General features: G+C 47.3%; 1 protein-coding gene across 2 annotated transcripts in view; it reads right to left on the reverse strand.

The window, feature by feature from the left end:
* LOC138372014 (uncharacterized) overlaps positions 1 to 25,588 on the reverse strand; it is a 73,127-nt gene that overhangs the window by 30,036 nt on the left and 17,503 nt on the right. Inside the window, exons 2-3 of one of the 2 annotated variants that reach the window (XM_069337078.1) lie at positions 14,589 to 14,702; positions 1 to 73 (exon numbers count right to left, since the gene is read on the reverse strand). The exon at positions 1 to 73 is cut by the window's left edge and continues 63 nt beyond it. The gene's annotated coding sequence lies outside the window, so the exon portion shown is untranslated. Of the gene's footprint in view, positions 736 to 14,588; positions 14,703 to 25,588 lie in introns of those variants that run through there. The other variant, XM_069337079.1, reaches the window with a different exon arrangement.

Raw genomic sequence — 25,588 nt, forward strand, 5'->3', positions numbered from 1 at the left:
TGGGTTGCTGACGCCATACCGGATACATCTTCCATTGTTTCGACACCCATGAGGTCGATGAAGTGCAATGAGCCTGAAATCAATGAAAAACAATATATATATAGACATGATAGGTAAAACAGAACATATGGATGTGTCAGCCTCTGTTAAGCCTGCTTAAGATCCTAAAATAATGTGGTGATTATAAGAATTAACTCCAGTGCTGCGCCGCTTTCATTGTGACAAATTGCTGGTGCGCCATAAATTAAGTGTTTTTTATAAAAAAAATTGGATATGTTAAAATCCCTTCCCTGAACATGTACATGTAAAAAAAAAAAACCTAGTGTTCAATGTAATGGAAACCCCATTTTCTTGGCGAGCCTCAGAGGCTCCCTGAAGCTATCCAAACTGACATGTGCCGTATTATGTTTGTTGTTGTTGTTGTTGTTGTTGTTGGTGGTGGTTTGACGACACGACTCTGCTGCTCCTCCAATTTTGTCAGGTGCTCTTTGAACCAACAGCTACCCACAGTTGATGTAACATCTCCAGAAGGTAGAAAAGTACACAGTGACCCAAATGTGATTGAAACTAACGGCTAGACCAACCCATAATATCCCATTTCAACTTCACTAACGTGTTGCTCCCTGGAGGAAGTGTGCTGCTCGATGCTCACTGTTTCCACCTCCCAGAGTTTTCCCATTTATTCTGCTACCATGCACACCAAAATGAAGTCTGAAGGTCAAGAAGAAAGAAAGCACACCCATCAGGAATAATCCAGGGGTCCGTCTAATTACCCAAAGCTACCCAAAGCCACCCAAAGCTCCCTGACATTATGCTAGTAATGAATAAATGATATATTTACTCATTATAATGTTGGTGTTGAATGTAGAACATGGAAAAACATGTTTACTCTGAAAAAAGTATCATTTCATAACAAAATTAGACGAAAATAAGCTGCTGGTGACGCCAAAGCAAGTCGATGGTCCAAGTGAAGATGTTTGTTTTGAGGCGCTCACCTTTCTGGGTGCCTGTCCTGATCGATGGCAGATATAGAATGCTCCAAAATCACACGTGCATATCTGTAGGCCATTGCACCTCGTGCCTCTGAGGGGGGCCAGGTTCTGGTCGTGGTCCACGGTAGGCCTAGAACTCCACCTACATTGACTGATATCAAAGTTAGGAATATCCATATCAGCCTGGATAGCTCCGGGGAGAGCCAAAGGGGCTGCCCCCAGAAAATATAAAAAGGAATTCTTACCTTGGGCTATGGCGGAGAATTTTTATTCTTGTTACTGTATGGCTTCTTGAGGACTGGGCATTTTGTCTAGTGTCCTCCATTTTTTTTTTTAAATTTCTCAATTTAAAAAAAAAAAAATTGTCCATGCCATTGATGTCAATTTCCTGAAAAATATTGACAAAAGTTCAGTTAACTAATGATAATAAAGTGCAAAAAACCAGCGTTGAATGTAATGAAACGCCATTTTCTGGGTGAGTCCCGGAGGCTCCCCGGAGCTATCCCAGGCTGATATGCTAATGTCAGACTTTGGCATCAGTCATGTGTATGGAGTTCTTAGGCCTACCGGGGACCACGGCCAGAACCGGGCCCCCTCAGAGAGGCAAGGGGAGCAATGGTCTATAGAAGCCCCCGTGTAGTTGGAAGCATTCTATGTCTGCCATCAACCGGAACAGGCACCCAGAAAGGTAAGCGCCCCAAAACAAACCCCTATTCTGGTTAAAATTGCTACCAAAAACCGAACTAGTGGATAGAACTCCCCAACCGAAAACAAGCAAACTAGTGTGACGTCACACACTGCCGCGCCGCTGTCTGCGCAGCTCCCCCCTCCCCGGGAGGGGGAAGGGGGAGCCCCAGACCCCCCGCGCCGGCTACCCACACCTCAGTTCTTGAGGCTGGATGTCAAAACCGCGAAAAACCGCCGACTGGGAGGGAGGGAGGGATGCCGGGGAGCCTCTGGGACTCGCCCAGAAAATGGCGTTTCATTACATTCAACGCTGGTTTTCTGGGGGGAGCCCCGTCGGCTCCCTGGAGCTAACTACCCACAGACAGAAAAAGAGGGACTTACCCGGGAGGCGGTCGTCGCTCACCGCTCAACTCTAAGCCGAGACAACTGGCTGCAACCGCCGACCCAAAGCAACACAGGCCCGACGAGGCCCAGGGACATTCACAAGGTAACGAGCAGCCAGGACCCTGTTCGACCGCCAAAATCCCCGCGCCCGAATATCAGACCAAGACATATTCCCAAAGACGGCAGCAAGAGCTGCGAACTTACGAACGTCATGGGCACGGGGATAGACCGCAGGCTGGCTGGACCTAATAACCCTGCGGACGACCTGAGACCCGAACCCGCGAACAGGGAAGAAGGGAAACCGGATCAACCCACAGCGCGTCCCCGGACACAGAAGCTGTGGCGCGCAAATAACGGCGAAGCGCCGCAACCGGACACAAAACATGATGCACCCCCGGCCTGACCAACCAAGCATCAACCACCCACGGACCCCTCCGGAACGCAGCAGTCTCATTCTTCGCCAGAAAAGAAGGAGACGGCTGCAAACGAACAAAACTATCACCACGACCAAAAGAGCAGAAACCCCTGCGCCGGAGGAGAGCATGAAGCTCCCCTACCCGACCCCCAGAGGCCAAAGCCAACAAGAAAAGTGCCTTGGAAAAACAATCCTGGACCGAAGGGGCCACAACGAAACGAGGAGATGAAAGGAAATCTAGCACTCTGTCCAAAGACCAGGACGGCTCAGGCGACGCATGAGCAGGCCGGAGGTGAAACAATGCACGAGACAGCTTGCGAAACGGCGCAGACGTAACATCGATACCGAAAGCAAGCTGAAGCGGCTCCGCCAGTGCCGCACGATACGAAGCGACAGTGTTAGGCATAAGATGACGATCCTGAAACAACCACGAGAAGAAGGACAAGACCACCCGAACAGACAAGGAACTAACCCGACGAAGACACAAAAAGAAACAGAAGGACCGCCAGGAAACTTCATACTGCCGCCGAGAAGAAGCCCTCAGGTGGGATATCAACAAGGAGGCCACCTGATCACCATAGAGATGATGATAGACTCGAGTCAAAAACACCATACACGAAGACTCGAGGAGAAGATCGAACCAGCTACGTGACGTACCGGCCCGATCTGCTGAAAGAGGCGGAGCCGCGGGAAAACCCTCTGGTTCGGACACCGAGCAACCAGCGCCTGAAACCAAGGCTGGGCCGGCCACCAAGGGGCCAGAAGGACAACTCTCCCCCGGTAAGTCTCTAAGCGAGTCAGGACCTGGCCTGGAGCAACAGCCGAACCGGGGGAAAGAGGTACAGGAACCCCCACCTCGACCAGTCTAGCCGAAAGGCATCGACCCCGACGGCCTCGCAATCGGGGAAGGGCGCCTCATAAACGGGAAGACGCCGCGACCACGCCGACGCGAAGAGGTCCACTTCGGGGCGCCCGAACGTCTGACAAAGCCAACGGAAGGACTCTTCGTCGACCGTCCACTCCGTGGAGAGGGGAACGAAGCGAGACAGGGCGTCGGCCAAGACGTTGGACACGCCCCGTACGTGAACCGCCAGGAGAGCCAAACCCCGAGAACTCAGCAGACGAGTCACCCGAAGCGACCAACCCCAAAGATACAAGGACCGCATCGAACCCCCGCGATTCAGGCAATGAACCACCGGAGAGCAGTCCGAATCGAGCCGAATCGTCGATCCGCGGGCCACCCGAATCCTCCCCATAGCAAACCACACTGCCGCGAACTCCCGCACCGTACTGTGAGCTCGACGGAAGGACGGATCCCAACGCCCCTGGCCGGCCTGGTGAGCACTGGTCACAAAACCCCAGCCGAGAGACGACGCATCCGTGTACACATCGAGCGAGGGCTCGGGTAGGCGTCAAGGCACTGAACCCCGAAAAACCCGAAGAGGAAGCCGGTGATGCAGCAACCGACGCAAGGCCCCCGGGGGTCGAACTCTGCGATCGCGAGAGAGGCGGAAGGGGGAACCCCGAAGGAACCAGAACAGCCGTCGAAGCCAAACCCGACCCGGCGGGTAGACCACCATCGCGAAGTTCAGGCTCCCCGCACAGCCCCTCGAGCAACCGCCGGGTGACCCGAGGGCCCTCCAGAAACAGACGAAGGCGGGACCGCAGCCGCAGGAGAGACTCCGGAGGGAGAGACAAGGAGGCGGTTCGAGAGTCCCACACGAGACCCAGCCAAGTCCGAACCTGAGAGGGAACCAGATGGGACTTCCTCCAGTTCACCAAGAACCCGAACTCGGCGAGCTGGGAAAGAACCAAATCCCTGGCTAGCAAGCAAGCTGACTGGCTGGCTGGGAGCCCAAACCAGCCATGTCGTCGAGGTAGGCCAACACCCGAACACCTAGAAGATGCAAACGAGCCACCACAACCCGTGTAAGGCGCGTGAACACGCGAGGTGCCAGGTTCAACCCGAACACGAGACAACGAAAGCGGTAACTCAGACGCCCCACAACAAAACCGAGCCAGTCCCTGAACCGCGGATGAATCGGGACATGCCAATAAGCGTCCCGGAGGTCCAGGGACACCATCCAAGCTCCCGGCTCCAAGAGGAGCCGAACCTGAGACAGCATAGTCATCCGAAAGGAGGGGCAATGAACCCAGGGGTTCAGACGGGACAAGTCCAGAATGAACCGCAGGTCCGCACAGTCCCGTTTCGGAACCGGAAACAGACGGGAAACCCATCTGAGGGACGACGTCGTTTCGACGACGCCCAAGCGTACCCACTCCAAGACGACTGGACAGAGCGCAGGGGAAGAAACCTGCCCTGCCAGCCCCGACCCCCCAAAGGGGGGAGGGGCCACCCAACGCCACCGCAGGCCGCGAGACGCGACCCGAAAGGCCCACGAATCGTGGGACCAGGCGCGGGCGAACAGCGCAAGCCGCCCCCCCCCCCCCCCGCATCGCCCCGTCAAGGGGGCAAACCGCGAAAGGGCCGGCGACCCTTACGAGACCCAGAACCCCGCACAGTGCGAACACCACGCCGACCAGACGAGGGAGGGTCCGCAGGAGGAGCCAACCCCAAACCTGACACCAGAGGCCTACCACGATGAGAGGAACCCCGAGCCCTGGCACGACCTTTCCGGGAAGACCCACCCCGGGACCCCCGGAAAACCAACAAGTCCGACATCGGACGACAAGCCGCCGACGCAGCCTGAATAAACTGCGCCACGGCCGACTCCCCAAACAGGAGAGGACAAAAAGGTGAAGAAGGCCTAAGAGCCAGAGCCCAAGCAGATTCCACGGAGGAACCCAGCACCGCCTGCCGACACACGAGACGGGAAGCATAGAAGAAGGAAACCGCGTCCCGCAAAATCGGCGTGAACAGCTTCAACAAGGCAGCCGGCGAACGCGCAGCCGAGGACAAGGTGCCGGACCCCGGGACGGACCCAAGCGTCCCCACATCCTCCATGAGCCAATCCGAAGACAGCTCCAGGAGGGAAAAGAACCGCAAGCCCGAACACAAAAGGCCCCGGGCGCGCAAGTCCTCCGCCACGAGCGCCGCCGAAAGGGAGGGAACCTGCACATGGAGCTGAATAACGCCCACATCGCGGGGAAGGGCAGGGGCAAACAAGCACTGATTCAGGTACTAAAGTTCACCCCCCAGGAAAACCTGAAGCACCGTGGAAGCTTCCCGCCACTCCAGCGTGCGGGAACGACAGAAGGAATGCCAGGAATCCAGACCAAACAAGGGGCAGTCTGCTAGCCAGGACGACTCCGGAACCTCGTAACGGAGCCAGAAAGGGAACGAAGTCCCAAACCTGAACGTGGACGGATCCATTTCAGAGGCATAATCCGGGTCACGCAGGAGGTAAGCTGCAAAGGCTGCTCACACCACACCAGGTTGGATGCGATAAGCCGAAAACCTCCGGAAGGACGGAACCGACGTACCCGGGGGAACACGGAACCGAACCCGGGGAGGGGCCGACACCAAATCCAACTCGTACGCAGAGGGGGGAAAAGAAAACCCCACTCCTTGTAACAATAAGCCCCGCTCAGTGGGAAGAAAAACCCAGGCGGGGTCCAGCGGGGCCCAAGGCCCCCAAGTCAGCCCCTCCCCAGCCTCGAGGTCCGTCACCACAGGACCCAAGGCCGAGTCCTCTCCCCAAGCCCCGACCCCACAAGACAAGGACGGAGCAGCCGGAAAAGCTGGAGGAAGAGGGGGCCCACTGGTCAGACCCTGAAGCTTCGGCCGGGAGACAAGACTCTAATGCCTCTGCCGCCCCCCCCCCCGGAAGGGGCAACCCCCGAAGCTGCCCGAGTCTCGAGATCAAGTAACCCCTGCTCCGACCCCGAAACCCTCAGACGCTTCGGGGCCGGAAGCAGGGGCGGGGGACCAGAACGAACAGAAGGGGAAGAACGAGGAGGTGCGGACTGAACCAGGATCGAAGCGACCCCCACCCCCAAGTCCGGGTCTCTAAAAGCAAAGCGGGGCAGCCCCGGGGCATCCGGGGAAGCAACCAACCGAGCGCGTTGCAACAGACGAAACCTAGACTGCAACGCACGTGCCGCCTGTACCCGAATAGAATCAGAGGATTGGGTAAATTGAGTCACAAGCAAGCAGCAACACTCACAGGACTCAGGGTCGAAAGTATCACCGACCCAACAGGCAGCGTGGCAGAGGCAAAAACAATGAGGGTCACCCTGAGACAAGGGGACCGAGCAACCCTCAAACTCGCACACAGCGAGTGGGGACTCCGGGGTCACATCCATCGGACCCACGCGCCCCCTAGGGGATTCCCAGGGTCCTGAGCGTTTATTTTAAGAGGACTCGCGCTCAGGTAGTCCCAGGCAGGGTGCTGCAAACCGGCGCCCAAAACTACCAAGCAAACTTCTAAAGCTGAACTCCAGGGACGTGTACACTCACGGGGACCTAGCAGGGGGCGCCACCGAGGAGAACAGTGGAAGGGCAAAAACAAACTGAATAAAATGACAGAACCCCCCACCAGGCAAAAACAAAAAGAAAAACAAAACCCCGCAAGAGAACAGCGAACCCCAAGGAACAGAGCCGGCCGCGATGTCGGGAAATACAAGCTGAGCAGCACCCTGCGCCCCTACCAGTGCAAACTGCCTCTTACCTGCCGGTAACAAGGGAGAACAGAACACCCAAGAGCCCAACAGGCGGCCGAAAAACCGAAAGGTAAAACGGACCAGCAGAGGCAGACCCCGAGGAGCCTGTGGAAGGTGGCCCCAAGCCCCAAGGGCAGTACTTACAGGGCACCTAGGGAAGGCAGCCCTAGGCGCATGCAGCCCGAGTACTGAAGATAACTCCTGGCTCTCGCACCCACAAAACTAACACCACACGCAAAGCACAGTGCAGTAGCGACACCGGAGCCAGAGCACACGACCATCGCCTATAGCATCAGCCTCAAGAACTGAGGTGTGGGTAGCCGGCGCGGGGGGTCTGGGGCTCCCCCTTCCCCCTCCCGGGGAGGGGGGAGCTGCGCAGACAGCGGCGCGGCAGTGTGTGACGTCACACTAGTTTGCTTGTTTTCGGTTGGGGAGTTCTATCCACTAGTTCGGTTTTTGGTAGCAATTTTAACCAGAATAGGGGTTTGTTTTGGGGCGCTTACCTTTCTGGGTGCCTGTTCCGGTCGATGGCAGACATAGAATGCTTCCAACTACACGGGGGCTTCTATAGGCCATTGCTCCCCTTGCCTCTCTGAGGGGGCCCGGTTCTGGCCGTGGTCCCCGGTAGGCCTAAGAACTCCATACACATGACTGATGCCAAAGTCTGACATTAGCATATCAGCCTGGGATAGCTCCGGGGAGCCGACGGGGCTCCCCCCAGAAAACAGCATTTAATGTAATGAGATGTCTATTTCTGAGTGAGTCCAGGTGGTTCCCTGAAGCTATGTTGATATAGTGCCAAATTAATAGGTGCCATCAGTTGCAGAGTTCTTTTTGACTGATGGGGACGACGAGCCAGAACCTGGCCCTTCCAGAGAGGAGGCCAGGTTCCAAGGGGGTCAGAGGCACACGGAGCAGTGGAACTATGATAAAATTTGTGAGGTTTCATTATTTCTGCAACTACTCGATAAGCACCCAGAAAGTCAGCGAGAAAAACCAGACCACTGCTGGCTAGAAATGAGACAGCAGCTTCAAAACTGACAAAATAAATACAAGAAATGCCTACCAATGAATCATGATCTCTAGGGCCGGGATGGTGTTCTGCCTTTTTTAACCCTTAGACCACGCAATACATATAGACGATGGGAATAGCTTTACCAAACCTGCACAATACATGTATAGATGATTAAGGCTCTAGCACACGATTTTAAATGCCCTGTGAGGGATAGGGGCAGCTTTAGTCCAGCCATGACTGATAGTTAACAGACGCCACCTAGAAAAACACTGTAGGCAACATTCCTGGGTGGGAGAGACTCGGTACTAACTGAGCCGCCAAGGCTAGCGCACGCAGCATGAGCTCACAGCAGCCCTGTTCAGCTTGTGACCACAGCAGTGCCTAAAAATGTCAAAATATATATGTACATGCTATTATTTAGCAATGATAGTATTACAGAAGACCCCTGACTGATAAAACTGACCAGGATTCTGATAATAGCAGGATTGTAGAGATATTTAGCGCTGTGCTCCAGGGTGGGAGGAGTAATGCTGAAAGAGGGAGGGAGGTGGTGTCATCTGTGTACTCGCCTATTTGTACTTGCCTAGTTGTTCTTGTGGGGGTTGAACTTTGGCTCTTTCAGCCTACCTCTCAACTGCCAATCAATCAGCTGTAACTAACTACTAACTAATTTCTTTTTTTCCCTCCAAACCCCTCCCCCCAAGGAAGCAGCTCCATAACAGCTGTTAAACTCCCAGGTACCTATTTACTGCTAGGTAACAGGAGCATCAGGGTGAAAAACTTTGCCCATTTGTTTCCGCTTGGTCCAGGAATCAAACCCGGGCCACAGAATTACAAGTATTGCATGCTGTCCGCTCAGAAACCAGACCCCCCACCTGTGTGGCCACCTTTTATTGACTAAACTTACCATACCAGCTTAGTGGTTCGCTATAGTGAACACAAATGTAGATACTTGTATATAACGAGTGTATAGTGTAATAACAGCAGTAGGAGTATGGTTGGGAGCTGCCATTTTGGTGAGGGAAGGGTGTCATATACATGACATGTCATGTTGTGTACTGGTGGCCACTATGGTCTTTGGGCACCATACCAGCTTATTTGTACAGGTATGGTGAATAAAACATGTAGATATAAAACATAAATGTGTGTGTATAGTGTAATAACACCACAAACAGTATTGTTGGAGGAGAAATATTAGTGCATCTGGCCTTGAACCAGCGAGGGTGGCAGCCACCAGCTGACTGTGAGAGTAGCTACGTCTCTTATTGCCTGAACTCACCATACAAGCTTAGATGTACAGTTATGGTGAACAAAACGTGTAGATACTTGTATATAATGTCTGTGTATAGTGAATAAAAGCAAAAACAGTATGGTGGGAGGAGCATGTTGGTGAGTGAGGTGAGGGAGTGGCTGATGAATGGTGGCCAATCTTTGCTGCTTTTTGACTCACAATACCAACTTAGTGGTTCGTTATGGTGAACAAAACATGCAAATACTTGTATATAACATGTGTATATAGTATAATAACAAAACTATTTGTTTATTGTTTTTGAACATAATATGAATCACTAAGAAGAAGGATGGGGGAATTGGGCCCATTACCATTGGCAACACCCCTCCAACTAGAGAAAATAGTTTAAAGCCAAATGGATTGAACACTTAGAGAATAATGACATAATAATGAATAGACATAAGGTTTTTGAACAGGAAGATCCTGTGTAACAAATCTACTTACTTTTTATGAGAGCCACAGATACTACAGGAAAGAGGTGATTGGGTATACTGTGTCTATCTGTACTTAAAAAACAGGTTTTGATAGAATCTCACAAGAGGCTGTTCTGGAAACTGAAACATGGAGGGGTGACAGGGAGACTTCTGACATGGATGAAATTTTTTTAACTGACAAGACAGATGAGAGCAGTAATCCGAGACAATATCTGCCTGGAGGAGTGTTACTAGTGGAGTAACACGGTTCAGTTCTCACACCAGTAATGTTCGTCGTCTACATAAACGATCTACCAGAAGGAATACAGAATTATGTTAACTTGTTTATGGATGATGCTAAGATACTGGTGAAGATAGGAGATACAGACGATTGTAATGCTCTTCAAATTGATCTAGATAAAGTAAGTGCTTGGAGCATCAAGTGGCAAATGGAATTCTATGTGAATAAATGCCATATTATGCAATGTGGAATCAGAGAAAATAGACCACACAACTTACAAATTATGTGGAAAGGAATTACAGAACTAATAAAGAACGAGACCGAGGGGTGGTTTTGGATAGTAAGCTGTCGCCAGAAGAACACAAAGAACATTGTGAGAGGAGCGCATGCATTGCTTGCTTCTAATTACATGTACAGTATCTACATTCGTGTTCACCATAACGAACCACTAAGTTAGAATGCCGAGTGGCAGAAGCCGCCAGTGACAGCCCGCCACTGGCTGCCACTCCTTCCCTCACCTCACTCGCCACCATTCTCCTCCCACCATACTGTTTTTGCTTTTATATACAGATGTTATATATAAGTATCTGCATGTTTTGTTTACCATAGCGAACAACTAAGCTGGTATAGTGAGTCCAGACAGTAAAAGGTGGTCACACAGTCAGCAGACAATGCTACCTCCCTCCCCACCAAGATTACTCCTCCCACTACAGCGCTAATTATCACAACAATCCTGCTATTATCAGAATCCTGGTCATTTTTATTACAGTCAGGAGTCTTTAATAATATCGCTAAATAATAGCATGAACATGTATATTATGGCATTTTTAGGTGACGCTGTGGTCACAAGCTGAATAGCGTGCTGTGAGCTCATGCTGCGTGCGTCAGGCTTGGTGGCTCACTCAATACTAAGGCCCCTCACACCAGGGAATTTTCCCACGATTTAAAAAAAATAAAACGGCCTGTGTTTACAAGAGCCGTGATGAAGGTGTGGTGAACCCCGTGTATCCGCGGGCCGTTTTAAATCTTGCGTAGTACTCCAATACATCATATGATGGGATGCGCAATTTATAGCAAGTCACTCAACCCATCATATGATGTGTTGCGCAACTTAAGGGTTAAAGGTTAGAGTTTATGAAAGTTAGCATAAAAATCATGAATATCTCATTGAAGAATAGACAGACAAAAATAAAGAGAACAGAAGCAGAGATAACAAGGGAGAAACAAAGGCAAAGAACAACACAGTAGACTAAGTAAGACCAGGATCAGTGAAATTGGGGTTATGGGGTATAGGCAAAGCAAGCAAAGAATGGAGTCAAGGGAGCAGGAGGATGGATCAGGTCAACAAATAATGGATCAAGTCAGCAAGCTTTGAATAGAGCTGTTAGTTTGCAACAATATTCCACTCTAGAGACTACAATATGTTTATTAACTACATACCTCATTTTTTTAATTTTTCCTCGAGATGTTGATTCTCATTTATTTCTTTATACTTATTGATTAAGACTGTCGTCATCTTTGTCCCACACTTTCCCTTCAATTGTTATTGAAGGTGCAAGTGTGAGGGCGTGTACATGTTCCTCATCTGGTTGATGTGGAACATGTTCATGTTCCACATCAACCAGATGTGGAACATATTCCTTGGTGGTCCTATGGAGAGAGCAAAAGGCCATTAGTGAAACAGATGAATCCGAAATATTTTCTCTTATGCAAAATCTAGATTAAAAAAAGTGTTGAATGTAATGAAATTTCAGTTTCTGGACGAGCCCCAGAGGCTCTCTGAAACTATCATACACTGATCAGTGCCATATTACTCGGTGCCATTAGTCGCAAAGTTCTATTGGTCTACAGAGGGCTACAAGCCAGAACCAGGTCTCGGAGGCAAAAGGAGTGATGGCCTTTGAACACTTCAATGTAAAGTTATTTATACTTGCCACCAACTGGGGAAGGAACCCAGAAAGAGGCAAACCAAAAGACTGCATGGTTAAAACTAAAGACCACAGCCACAAGAAGTTGACATAATAGCACTAGAGATCTGCCATGAGAATGATAAACTAACGACCATAAATGCATACAGTCCACCGCCAAGCAGCACATGGTCAAAGGAGGCGCTAGATAATAAATGGGAAGGTCTCAGAGATTATAGCGAGAGCGGATAACGATAGATCACGACTGTTTATAGTTGGCGATTTCAACTTTAAATCCATAGACTGGGAAGCATATGATGCTAAAACAGAAGATTTTTGGACCTGTAGATTTGTAGACATCCTGGAAATATTCTTTTATCAACATGTTAAACAAGCTACGAGGATGAGGGAAGGGGACGTTCCCTCCATGCTAGATTTGATATTTACCAGAAAGGAGGAAGAAATATTTGACATTCAGTACCTTCCTCCCTTGGGTAAAAGTGACCATGTCTTTTTGGGAATAAAGTATGCAATGCATTATAATCTGGAAGAATACAAGTAGGTTGAAGCAGTTGAAAAACCTGACTTCAGGAGAGGACATTATGGCGACCTTAACATATGACATATGGGAGCCCGTCCCATAACTAGGACATATGGGAGCCGGTCGGCCGAGCGGACAGCACACTGGACTTGTGATCCTGTGGTCCCGGGTTCGATCCCGGGCGCCGGCGAGAAACAATGGGCAGAGTTTCTTTCACCCTATACCCCTGTTACCTAGCAGTAAAATAGGTACCTGGGTGTTAGTCAGCTGTCACGGGCTGCTTCCTGGGGGTGGAGGCCTGGTCCAGGACCGGGCCGCGGGGACACTAAAAGCCCCGAAATCATCTCAAGATAACCTTAGAAAATTTAGAAACTAAATTATTTACAATAAATTCTGAGTAGTTACTTCACGGATATATTAATTGTATAATTTCAGAATATTTTCAAGAATTCAGTAATTATTCAATTAAGATTTACATCGGACTCGTATTTAGAGACAAGAAATTCTCACTTTAATTCTTTTCAATTGCGGTACAGTCAATAGTGTGTGTTAAAGGAATGTAGTAATAATTTCATTCTATCAAGTTCATTCTAGTATTTTCGGCCATCTAATAATTAATGTGACCTTTTTATTTGGTTTATAATTGCACATGTATTTTATTTGACATTGTATACAGTACAGTATCTTGTTTCACAGTGATAAATGGTAGTCAAGTCAAGTTGTGTATTCTATCTGTCTGCCTATTACTTTTACGAATGAGAGACGAGGATACAAGACCAAAGAATTTCATTCATTGGTGGAGCGAGATTCTGACGCCGACATCTGTCACCACCTGTCAATAGGCGAAGTGATTGATGGTTCTCACTGGTGCTGTGGAACGCGGTTAAGAAAAAGTATGAATGAAGGATAGTTCCGATATAGATGCTCGAGAATTTTAACGTAAAAGGTTCGGAAATACTTTGAGAGGTTATCGAGAGTGGGCTTAAGTGTTGAGTTAGGAATGCGTTAAAATTTCAAAGGCGATAGCTTGTGATAGCGTCTTGCATACTACACCCAGTAGGGTCAGTTTGTGTGGAATAGCGAGAAAAGTGCAGGTTGTAGGTACACATTTCTCAGAAGTAAAGGCATGGTAGAAAACAAGACTACCTGGGAGGGGGGGGGGGGCGCGACAAACCCCCAACTGTGGGGGCGGTGCAGGCGTTAGCTCTTTAGAAAACCCAAGCGGGCCCCACAGTGGGGCAAGGTGACCCCATCGGGAGCCCAGGGAGTGCCCAGGCGGGAGTAATGGATCCGGGGGCCAAAGGGGCAGCAGCCCTGGACGATTGCAGGATTTCGTTGAGGGCTCTCGGTCCACGGATATCACGATGATTGGGGGTGGCCATAGGGAGTGATGGGGAAGTAGACCCCAACAATGGAACATCTACCCCCGTCCAACAACAGACTCCAGGGGATGATGCAACTGTGGGGCCCCTGGCATTGGTGCAGTCTGGTTCACCGAAAACAGTACTAACTCCATCCTCAATCAGCATAGCAACCACAATCACCAACAACCACCATACTACCCACAACCACCACCAAACTACCAATACCCAGCATATTACCCACAACACCCACCACACTACCAACACCACCCACAAGCACAACTACCACTACAACTACCACCACCACTCAACCACACCCACCACCACAACTGCCACCACACTACCAGCCACAACCACATCACTACATACCACACCAACAACAACCACCATACTATCAACAACACTACCAACCACATGCTCTTCCGTATCAGACCTCCACCCAACCCTCAACAAAGCCCTTCCCAGTGTACCCCTCTTCCCCGGGCCCGGTATTTGTATGTTAATATTTTGGAGGGTGGGGAACGGATTAATTCAGTTTCCTTTATTTCTTATGGGAAAAATCACTTCGACTTACGATATTTCGAGTTACGATCCGTCTCTCGGAACGGATTAGCATCGTAAGTCGAGGCCCCATTGTATATAATTGCTATAATATACTCTACAAGTGAAATCAGGATCAGCTAGCTAATACGGTACAGTATTTTAGGAAAATACTTACAATTTTTTCTTCATTTATTTTAAGTAGACCTTCAATTGAAGTCACTTGAAGATGATGATGTTTGTAGTCTATTTTGCTGAAGGTGAAACTTTTTCATTTGCCGATACTTTTTTCCTGTAATATAATTTAGAAATATATTAGTTAAAAAATCTAGCATTGAATGTAATGAAACGCCAATTTCTAGGCAAGTTCCAGTGGTTTGCTGAAGCTACTATTTCTAATGTGTCATACTATTAGGTGTTGTCAGTTGAATGGTTCTATTGGCCTATAAGGGACCATAAGCCAGAACCTAACCTCAAAGAGGCACAGTAAACGTGGCAAATATGCCTTCAAACAAGACCACAGCCTCAAGACCACAGCCTCAAGAACAGAGGGTTTTATTAGCATGTTAAGGGATTTAAACAAGGGAGCCAAGTGTTGTCTGAAAGCAGAGTTTGTTATTATTTTGATAGATTTTTTGCTAGGTGATGATGGGCTTCAGGTGTTTTGCAGTGGTTGACCCCCATGCATAGATACCATAAGTAAGATAGGGATAGATTAGTGCATAAGAGAGAGAGGAGAGCAGAGTTAGGAACATAATATCTGATTTTGGAGAGTATACCAACCGTTTTAGAGACTTAGTTGTGTGTTGTATGTGGGTGCTGAAGTTTAGTCTCTTGTCTAGGAATAGGCCAAGAAACTTTCCATCATTTTTATTACTGATGTTGTCTATCTGTAGCTGAATTGCATTCGATGATTTGCTTCCAAGTAAGATGTAGTAGGTCTTTTCTTTAGTAAGTAGTAGATTTTCACATCAACCAGATGAGGAACACGTACACGCCCTCACACTTACACCTTCAATAACAATTTAAGGGAAGGTGTGGGGCAAAGATGACGTCAAAGTCTTAATCAACAAGTACAAAGAAATAGACGAGAACCAACATCTCAAGGAAAAATAAAAAAAATATGAGGTATGTAGTTAATAAACATATTGTAGTCTCTAGAGTGGAATATTGTTGCAAACTAACAGCCCTATTCAAAGCTTGCTGACTTGATCCATTATTTGTTGACCCGATCCATCCTCCTGCTTCCTTGACTCCATTGTCTTGCTTGCTTTGCCTATACCCCATAACCCCAATTCACTGATCAAAGATTAAGAACCCTTTTGCAGGAGACAGAAGAGGAACACCAAAAACATATACGTCATCTTCAGGAAAGATTAAGGAAATGTGAGGTATGTAGTTATTAAACATATTGTAGTCTCTAGAGTGGAATATTGTTGCAAACAACCCTATTTAAACCTGGAGTAATTGCTGACATGATTCATCCTCCTGCTCCCTTTACTCCATTGTCTTTGCTTGCTTTGCCAATACCCCGTAACCCCAATTTCACTGATCCTGGTCTTACTTAGTCTACCGTGTTGTTGTTTGCCTTTGTTTCTCCCTTGTTATCTTGAGGTTATCTTGAGATGATTTCAGGGCTTTTATTGTCCCCGCGGCCTGGTCCTCGACCAGGCCTCTACCCCCAGGAAGCAGCCCGTGACAGCTGACTAACACCCAGGTACCTATTTTACTGCTAAGTAACAGGGGCATAGGGTAAAAGAAACTCTGCCCATTGTTTCTCGCCGGCGCCCGGGATCGAACCCAGGACCACAGGATCACAAGTCCAGCATGCTGTCCGCTCGGCCGACCGGCTCCCATTATCTCTGCTTCTGTTCTCTATTTTTGTCTGTATTCTTCAATGATATATTCGTGATTTTTATGCTTTCATAAACAAACCTTTAACCCTTATGTTGCACAACACATCATATGATGGGTTGAGTGACTTGCTATAAATTGTGCATCCCATCATATGATGTATTGGAGTACTACGCAAGATTTAAAACGGCCCACAGATACATGGGGTTCACCACACCATCAGGGTTCTTGTAAACAGATGCTGTTTTTAAACAAAATCGTGGGCCAAATTCCCGGGTGTGAGGGGCCTCAGTATTGAGTGAGCCACCAAGCCTGACGCACGCAGCATGAGCTCACAGTTTAACACTGTAAGGTGTTTGGTTTAGTTGTATTTAAAATACATAGAGAAACACGAGTCACATACAAGGATTTGGGAAGGCGCCAGCTTGGTCGGCCTGAGTTTCACACCTCTAAGAGTTAATGACCCCAAGTGACCTAAGGTCAGATCATGCGAATTTCACCTTACTTCTACTAATCTTATAATTGGAGCCTGGTAGCCTTCAAACATGCCGACGTTTAAGGAGTGGCTTGGTAGAGAGCCGGAGGCTATCTACTTGTGGGCGGAGTTAGCTACTAGGTTCCCCAATTTATACTCGGAGAGCTATCGATTCGAGAGCATTAACAAGACGGACAGAACGGCAGTCAGCAGAGCAGAGAAGACGGCCCTAGCAGGGAGGCTGTCGGCCGGCAGGGCGGGACAGTCTCTGCTCGACTATAGACCCCCCCCCTCTATCCAGCTATAGGCAGACACTTGGCGAGTTGAACATTAAGGTGACTGTCGTGTTTTACAAGTGTTGTGTGATGATCAGGGGCAGTCAGTTGTAGTGTTCTCAGATTCTTGGAGGATGACTCGCTTTACATATATAGATCTTGAACATTGCTTAAATTATGATACTTAGTATGCGAAATATAATTGAATTTATTATTTAAATTGCCTTTGTGTCCCCTAGAGTTTGAGTTGAGGTGAGAAAGCCTCTGTGGTTACTGGTTCATGATACTAATGAGTACATGATACAGATGGACCATACTAATAATGACCTTTTGATAACATCTTTTGAGAATATTGTGATACAGGCAAGTTCCATTCCTTGTCTTGTATGTGATGATCTAGAATGGATGGTGGCAGCATTTCGTCTTCTATCTACTCTTCTACTTCTATTATCTACTATTCTACTTCTACCTATCTATCTACACCTCTCCCTCCACCCCTCTCTAAACTCTCACTTTCAACTAATGACCCTCCTCGCTCCTCCCTACCTCTCACCCCAAACCCTCACTAATTACTTCACTATTCATTTCTTTTCTTTCGTTTTCTCTTATACGTTTGTGGCAATGAAATACATTCTAGAGTTTCGGGTAGCGGATCAAGTTACGGCGCCTGGTAGTCTTAGCACCTAGGTAGTCAAATACCTAGGCTACAAGGTGTTGAATGAGAGAGGCTGCCTTAGGAATTCTGGGAGTGCTCTAGAATAGTTAGCTAACTGAGGACGGGATAACGGACTAGAGAGCCGTTTCCCCCAGCCTCGTTAGTTAACTGGGGGGTGGAATAATGGACAAGATAGAGCTATTTCCCCCACCCCCTGTTACAACCGCACTGCTGTTCAGCTTGTGACCACAGCATCACCTAAAAATGCCATAATATACATGTTCATGCTATTATTTAGCAATATTATTATTACAGAAGACCCCTGACTGATAAATATGACCAGGATTCTGATAACAGCAGGATTGTTGTGATAATTAGCGCTGTAGTGGGAGGAGTAATCTTGGTGGGGAGGGAGGTAGCATTATCTGCTGACTGTGTGACCACCTTTTACTGTCTGGACTTACTATACCAGCTTAGTTGTTCACTATGGTAAACAAAACATGCAGATACTTATATATAACATCTGTATATAAAAGCAAAAACAGTATGGTGGGAGGAGAATGGTGGCGAGTGAGGTGAGGGAGGGAGTGGCAGCCAGTGGCGGGCTGCCACTGGCTGCTACTGCCACTCAGCATACCAACTTAGTGGCTCGTTATGGTGAACACGAATGTAGATACATATGTATAACGTGTATATATAGTGTAATAACAGCAAAAGGAGTGTGGGGGAAGAAATTTTGGTGATGGGTGTGGCAACATCTGCATGATTTGTCATGTTGGTTGGGGTGGCCACTATGCTCTTTGGGCATTATATCAGCTTAGTTGAACAGTTATGGTGAACAAAACATGTAGATACTTATATATAATGTCTGTATATAGGGTATTAACACCACAAACAGTATTGTTGGGGTGAAATTTTAGTGCGTCTGACCTTGAATGTGTGAGGGAAGAAGCCGCCAGCTGACTGTGCACTCGCCAAACCACTAAGCTGGTATGGTGAGTGCATTCAATAAAAGGTGGCCACACAGAGTCAGAAGATAACGCAACTACCCTCCCCTCCCACGGCATTACTCCTCCCTCCATGGCGCACAGCGCTAAATATCACCACAATCCTGCTATTATCAGAACCCTGGTCAGTTTTATCAGTCAGGGGTCTTCTGTAATAATAGCATCGCTACATAATAGCATGAACAAGAATATTATGGCATTTTTAGGCGATGCTGTGGTCACAAGCTGAACAGCAGTGCTGTGAGTTCAAGCTGCGTGCGTCAGGCTTGGTTGCTCACTAAATACTGAAACCCCTAACACCCGGGAGTTTGGCCCACGATTTTAAAAACAAAAATGGCGTCTGTTTAAAAGAGCCCTGATGAAGGTGTGGTGAACCCCGTGTATCCGCGGGCCGTTTAAATCTTGCGTAGTACTCCAAAGCATCACATGATGCGATGCACAATTTACTGCAAGTCGGTCAAAGCATCATATGATGCGATGGGCAATTGAAGGGTTAAGGTGCTTGATAAATTATTGATGAATAATACCCGTACAGTATTAGTTATCGAGTTTTAAGCCTCGTCCTCATCCAAAACGCTGGTCCTTGTGCTCAACGCCCAAAACGCTGTGCGTTCTAGTGGCTTTAGACATATTACATTATATACTTGCTTTATATAGAAATCCAGCATTCTGTAACACATTGTGTATGTATGTATTTTCCCTAAATAAAATTATCTCGTGTTATCTTGCTATATACTCAGACCTAGTAGATAAAGCACTCAGAAGAGTGCAGAAGACCTGATGTAAATTCACAAAACACACATTTATGGTTTTCATCCAAATTAATATGCATTTCAATTTTCAGAAAAAAGTGGAACCTTTCCTGTTATTGTCTCCTGCATTACTTCAACATGAGGAAGTAATGCAGTATACAATAAACAAAGAAAATAATTCAAGATGAAGGTAAGTGTCATTCGTTCCGTAAAAGATCACTAATCTGCTCCCAATTAATCCAGTTCTTTGGGTAGTCTGGCCAAAATCAAGTATTTGTCTCCTTAACTTTGCCAAATTTGACAAATCCAGGGTATTGGGAGTTTTAACTTCATTACTGAATTACATCTGAAGACATATGCTTACTAGAATGCAAAGGGCAATCAACCAGTGAAGCATTTGCTGGTAATCAAAACTTACCTTGCTAAGCTCATGTACAGAAATTTTAGTGTTGTGTTAGGTTAATAAATTAATATTAATAAAAAAACAGCATTGAATGTCATGAAACGCCATTTTCTGGGCAAGTCCCCGGAGGCTCCCTGGAGCTATCAGGCTAATATGTGAATCATTAGACCGGGACAGTCTAAGGAGTTCAGCATACCAGGGACTAAAAGCCAGAACCTGGCCCCCCCCACGTCAGAGCAATAGCCTATAGAAACCTCCAAGTGGTTGGAAGCACTGTCTGCCAGCTACCAGATTAGGCACCCATAAAGGTAGGTATCCCAAAAACAGATCCCAACTGGGAAACATTACTACCGAAAACCAAACTGCTAAGCAGAACTCCCCCACTCTAAAAACAAGCAAACAAGCATGACGAACAAATCCCCAAGGGCCGTGACGAGGATTCGAACCTGTGTCCGAGAGCATCCCAGACGCTGCCTTAATCGACTGAGCTATGACATAAGAATTGCAACCAGAAATTCAACTGAATTACTGAAGTGTAATGAAGTAAGGGCGAAGAGGTAGAACAGCCTATTGACATAGCTCGTGTGCATGGGGGAAATTGTGTAAAATCCTGGTTTGTGTCTCGGAGAGGCTGCAGGATCCAAGTAAATTCAGTTGAATCTCTGGTTGCAATTCTTATACCATGTCGTAGCTCAGTCGATTAAGGCAGCATCTGAGATGCTCTCTGATGCAGGTTTGAATCCTCGTTATGGCCCTTGTGGATTTGTTCATTGATGCATCACGCTATTGTGATTTATACAAATATTTATTCAGGAAAAGTACATACATACAAGGCGAGATACAAAAAAGTTGGATTTATAGATAGAGGTAGTACATACAATGCCTAAAGCCACCATTACGCAAAGCGTTTCGGGCAGGAAAAACTGCTGATGTGGGCTCACTTTGCAGGTTGTTAATTGTAATCCTCATTTCATGTATCTCCCCCTGAATTCCTCAAAAACTTCTCCAAGGTCAGAAGGTGGAGGAGGCCAAAGCCGTCAGTACTGTAACAGTACTGTAACTGTAAAGTACTGTAATTTGCAGGCTCAAACCCCCTTAAAGTCTAAAGTCTAGTTCTAGCACCCATTCAGGCCACTATTCTCTCCAGCCGGAGATCAGGATTCTTTGAGTCACTTCTTTCCAGGCTTTGTCAACGAGTTAAAGCACTACAAATGTTAAAATTGAGTTTTCCAGGACCATTGCTCCCTGTGCCTCTGAGGGGGGCCAGGTTCTGGCTCAGTCACTGGTAGGCTGAACTCCTTAGACTATATTGCCCCCGTTTAATGATTCACATATTAGACTGGTAACTCAAGGGAGCCTCCTGTACTCGCCCAGAAAATAACATTTCATTACATTTAACACTTTTTGGATGGGCAGTTTATCTTTAACTATTTAAATCCAAAATTAATATTTGAACAAGTGGTGTATGTAAAGTACTTAGCTGTCTATATATGTAATGAATATTTTTAAGATAAAGAATTTTAATTTGTTTTCAGGGTTCCAGCACATCTTATCGGAACAGCAAACTGACCCATTATTTACATGAGATGAAGAGAACTCCAGCAATGAAGATGTTTTATCAAACCTGCAAAAACATCTACCAGAATAACTCTAGATGTATTAGAGTTCTCAAAAAGATTGCAAAAATAACAAGTTAACACCACATGAATGACTTCGTCCAATCAAGACGAGTTGAAGAGTTGAAACCGAAGTTCTACTGAACTTAACGGATCCTGCAGCCTCTCCGAGACACAAACCAGGGTTTTACACAACTCCCCCATGCACTCGAGCTATGTCAATAGGCCGTTTTCCCTCTTCGCATTACTTCATTACAATAGATAAAGGCAGCGTCTGGAATGATCTCCGACGTAGGTCCCTTGGTACAGAAAACAAAGTTAAAATACGGGCAGAGAGAAAGGGGGTGAAGGACGAGAACCCCCCCCCCCCCGTGTTACAATGGTAACCCCCCCCGTGTTACAATGGTAACACCCCCCCCGTGTTACAATGGTAACACCCCCCGTGTTACAATGGTAACACCCCCCCCCCCCGTGTTACAATGGTAACACCCCCCCCCGTGTTACAATGGTAACACCCCCCCCCCGTGTTACAATGGTAACACCCCCCCCCCCGTGTTACAATGGTAACACCCCCCCCCCGTGTTACAATGGTAACCCCCCCCCCCTTTTTTTTAAAAAGAACACTTCATTTTTGGCACACCACCAATTTGTCAATAATTGCAGAGCAGCACGAGTTAATTCTTATAATCACCACATTATTTTAGGATCTTAAGCAGGCTTAACAGAGGCCGACACATCCATATGTTCTGTTTTACCCATTATATATATATATATATATATATATATATATATATATATATATATTATTGTTTTTCATTGATTTCAGGCTCATTGCTCTTCATCGACCTCATGGGTGTCGAAACAATGGAAGATGTATCCGTTATGGCGTCAGCAACCCATGAGGAGATGAAGAGCGGGAGCAAGACACTCACATTTGAATGTGTTTCTTGAAGATATGGCAAGTAAGGCAAGATAAATCATCTTGAATTGACAAACATTCTTGTACTATAAATTTGTACCTACAAGAATGTCTATTTGTTCAGAGGTTGAAGGCCAGATGCTTTGGGCTAGCCTAACCCAAACTTGCAGGGTAAAGGGTTTGGGGTACAGAATGGACAAACGCTGGTATTAGTTTCATTACATTCAATGTTGATTTTCTGTGGGGAGCCCCTTTGGCTCCCTGGAGCTATCGGGCTAATATGCGAATCATTAGACCTGGGCATTAATCTAAGGAGTTCAGCCTACCAGGGACCACGAGCCAGAACCTGGCCCCCCTCAGAGAGGCACAGGGAGCAATGGCCCTGGAAAATCCGTGGTTGGGAATTTTCCTTATCTGCCATCGACCGGAGTTAGGCACCCAGAAAGGTAGGCATAACAAAACAGGCCCTACATGATAAGAAAATTGCAACCAAAAACTGAACAAAGAGGCAGAATTCCCTCCAGTCCCAAGGAAAACAAGCAAACATCACACACCATACCTTGTAGTTGCGCAGCTTGTCCGCACAACCTTTCCCTCCCCGAGAAGGGGGGGGGGCGCCCTGGACCCCCCCCCCCCCCCGCGCTGGCTACCTAGTACTCCAGCTTGTCAGCTAATCTGAAAAGTACTTAGCTTTCCATATATACAATAAATATTTTTTAGATAAAGAATTATTTTAATTTGTTTTCAGGGTTCCAGCACATCTTATCGGAACAGCAAACTGACCCATTATGTACATGGAGAGATGAAGAGAACCCCCCCCCCTCGATATCTGACGTAGGTCCCTTGGTACAGAGAAAGTTAAAATATGGGCAGAGAGAGAAAGGGGGTGAAGGATGAGAACAAGACCCCCAGTGTTACAATGGTAAACCCCCGTGTTACAATGGTAAACCCCCGTGTTACAATGGTAAACCCCCGTGTTACAATGGTAAACCCCCGTGTTACAATGGTAAACCCTCCCGTGTTACAATGGTAAACCCCCCCTTGTGTTACAATGGTACCCCCCCTGTTACAATGGTAACCCCCCCCCCCCGTGTTACAATGGTAACCCCCCCCCCGTGTTACAATGGTAACCCCCCCCGTGTTACAATGGTAACCCCCCCCCGTGTTACAATGGTAACCCCCCCCCCCGTGTTACAATGGTAACCCCCCCCCGTGTTACAATGGTAACCCCCCCCGTGTTACAATGGTAACCCCCCCCCGTGTTACAATGGTAACCCCCCCCCCCCGTGTTACAATGGTAACCCCCCCATGTTACAATGGTAACCCCCCGTGTTACAATGGTAACCCCCCCCGTGTTACAATGGTAACCCCCCCCCCCCCGTGTTACAATGGTAACCCCCCCCGTGTTACAATGGTAACCCCCCCCCCCCGTGTTACAATGGTAAACCCCCCCCCCCCCGTGTTACAATGGTAAGAAAGACAATGGCTTGAGTTCACTAGCTCTATTGGACGGGAAACATCTGCAAGACAAGTGTGGGCAAAAATTCAGATAGCCAAGGGGGGCAGAGCCCGGCCTGCGGCTCACAAAGACACCCAGGGTAAGGCTGAGGAACTAATTCACAAGTGGAGTGATGCAGCATCATCCTCCTCCCTCCCTGCAGAAATCATCAGGGAACAGCTCCTGCGACATGATGACAGAAGAATTAGGATAACAAGAGCACTGTCTAGTGATGAATATGGGGAACCAATCACAGCCCAAGAAGTAAGGGGCGCTATGAAAAAGGGTAAAAGTACAGCACCTGGTGAAGATGGCGTCACCTACGACATACTCAATGCACTGTGTGAAGTGTCTGGGAATCCACTATTCCACCTGTTTAACAAGTCATTCCTAAGTGGAGTGTTGCCCACACAATGGAAACACGCAATAATTATTCCCATACCGAAGCCTAATGACCCTGGTAATTACAGACCTATCAGACCTGTCATGCACTTGCAAAATGCTTGAAAGGATCATCCTAAACCGACTGTTGCACAAAATAGGCAGGTTAGGGGAGGGGGTCAATGGATTTGTTAAAGGACGGAGCACAGCAAATTGTATAGTTAATTACTTGGCTAAAGACACGGCTAGGTACTCTGTACCTAGCCGGAGTACCAGGTACTCTGTACCTGACCGCCTGGGACGTACTCAGCGTGCGTCCCAGGCGGTCTGTTGCTCGCAAGTTGTCAGGCCTGAGTTGCCACAAAGAGATAATTACCTAATTATTTCAATGTCTGATTTTTCATACTTTTTTTGCTGTAATATTATTCAATAGTGTGTAGTTTGATATATATATATATAATAATTTGAGTGATTCATTGCTGTACTCAAAAATATGGTGTGCATATTGTTGATTCAATTATGTTTATCAATCAGTGAACAAATACTTTGTCGGTTATTACATTATAAGCACAGGTTATATATAAGTATCTGCATGTTTTGTTCACTATAACAAACCACTAAGTAGCTATTATGAGTCAAAAAGTAACGAGGAGTGACCGCCGTGTACCAGCCAGCCACCCCCGCCCTCCCTCCAGTCATCTGACTCGCCCACATTCTCCTCCCACAATGTTTTTGCTATAATTCACTATATACGGACGTTATATATAAAGTATCTACATGTTTTGTTCACCATAACTGTACATCTAAGCTTGTATGGTGAGTAAAGGCACAAGGATGTGGCTACTCACAGTCAGCTGATTGGCGGCCGCCCTCAAGGCCAGACGCACTAATATTTCTCCTCCAACAATATTGTGTGGTGTTATTACGCTATATATACACATTATATATAAATATCTACCCGTTTTATTCATCATACTTGTACAAATAAACTGGTATGGTGCCCAAAGACCATCGTGGTAACCAGTAAACACCGTCGTCTGCACGGTGGCGTCGTGCAGACGCAACCGCCCTCGCCAAAATGGCGGCTCCAAACCACCTCTTGCTGTTTATACCCTCTATACACACGTTATATATAAGTATCTACATTTGTATTCACCATAGCGAACCACTAAGCTGGTATGGTGAGTGCAGTCAATAAAAGGTGGCCACACAGTCAAAAGACATCGCCACCACCCTCCCTCCCACAGCATTACTCCTCCTTCCATGGCCCACAGCGCTAAATATCACCACAATCCTATTATCAGAACCCTGGTCAGTTTTATCACAGTCAGGGGTCTTCTGTA

Source organism: Procambarus clarkii, chromosome 37 (assembly GCF_040958095.1).
Source record: "Procambarus clarkii isolate CNS0578487 chromosome 37, FALCON_Pclarkii_2.0, whole genome shotgun sequence".
NCBI lineage: Eukaryota > Metazoa > Arthropoda > Malacostraca > Decapoda > Cambaridae > Procambarus > Procambarus clarkii.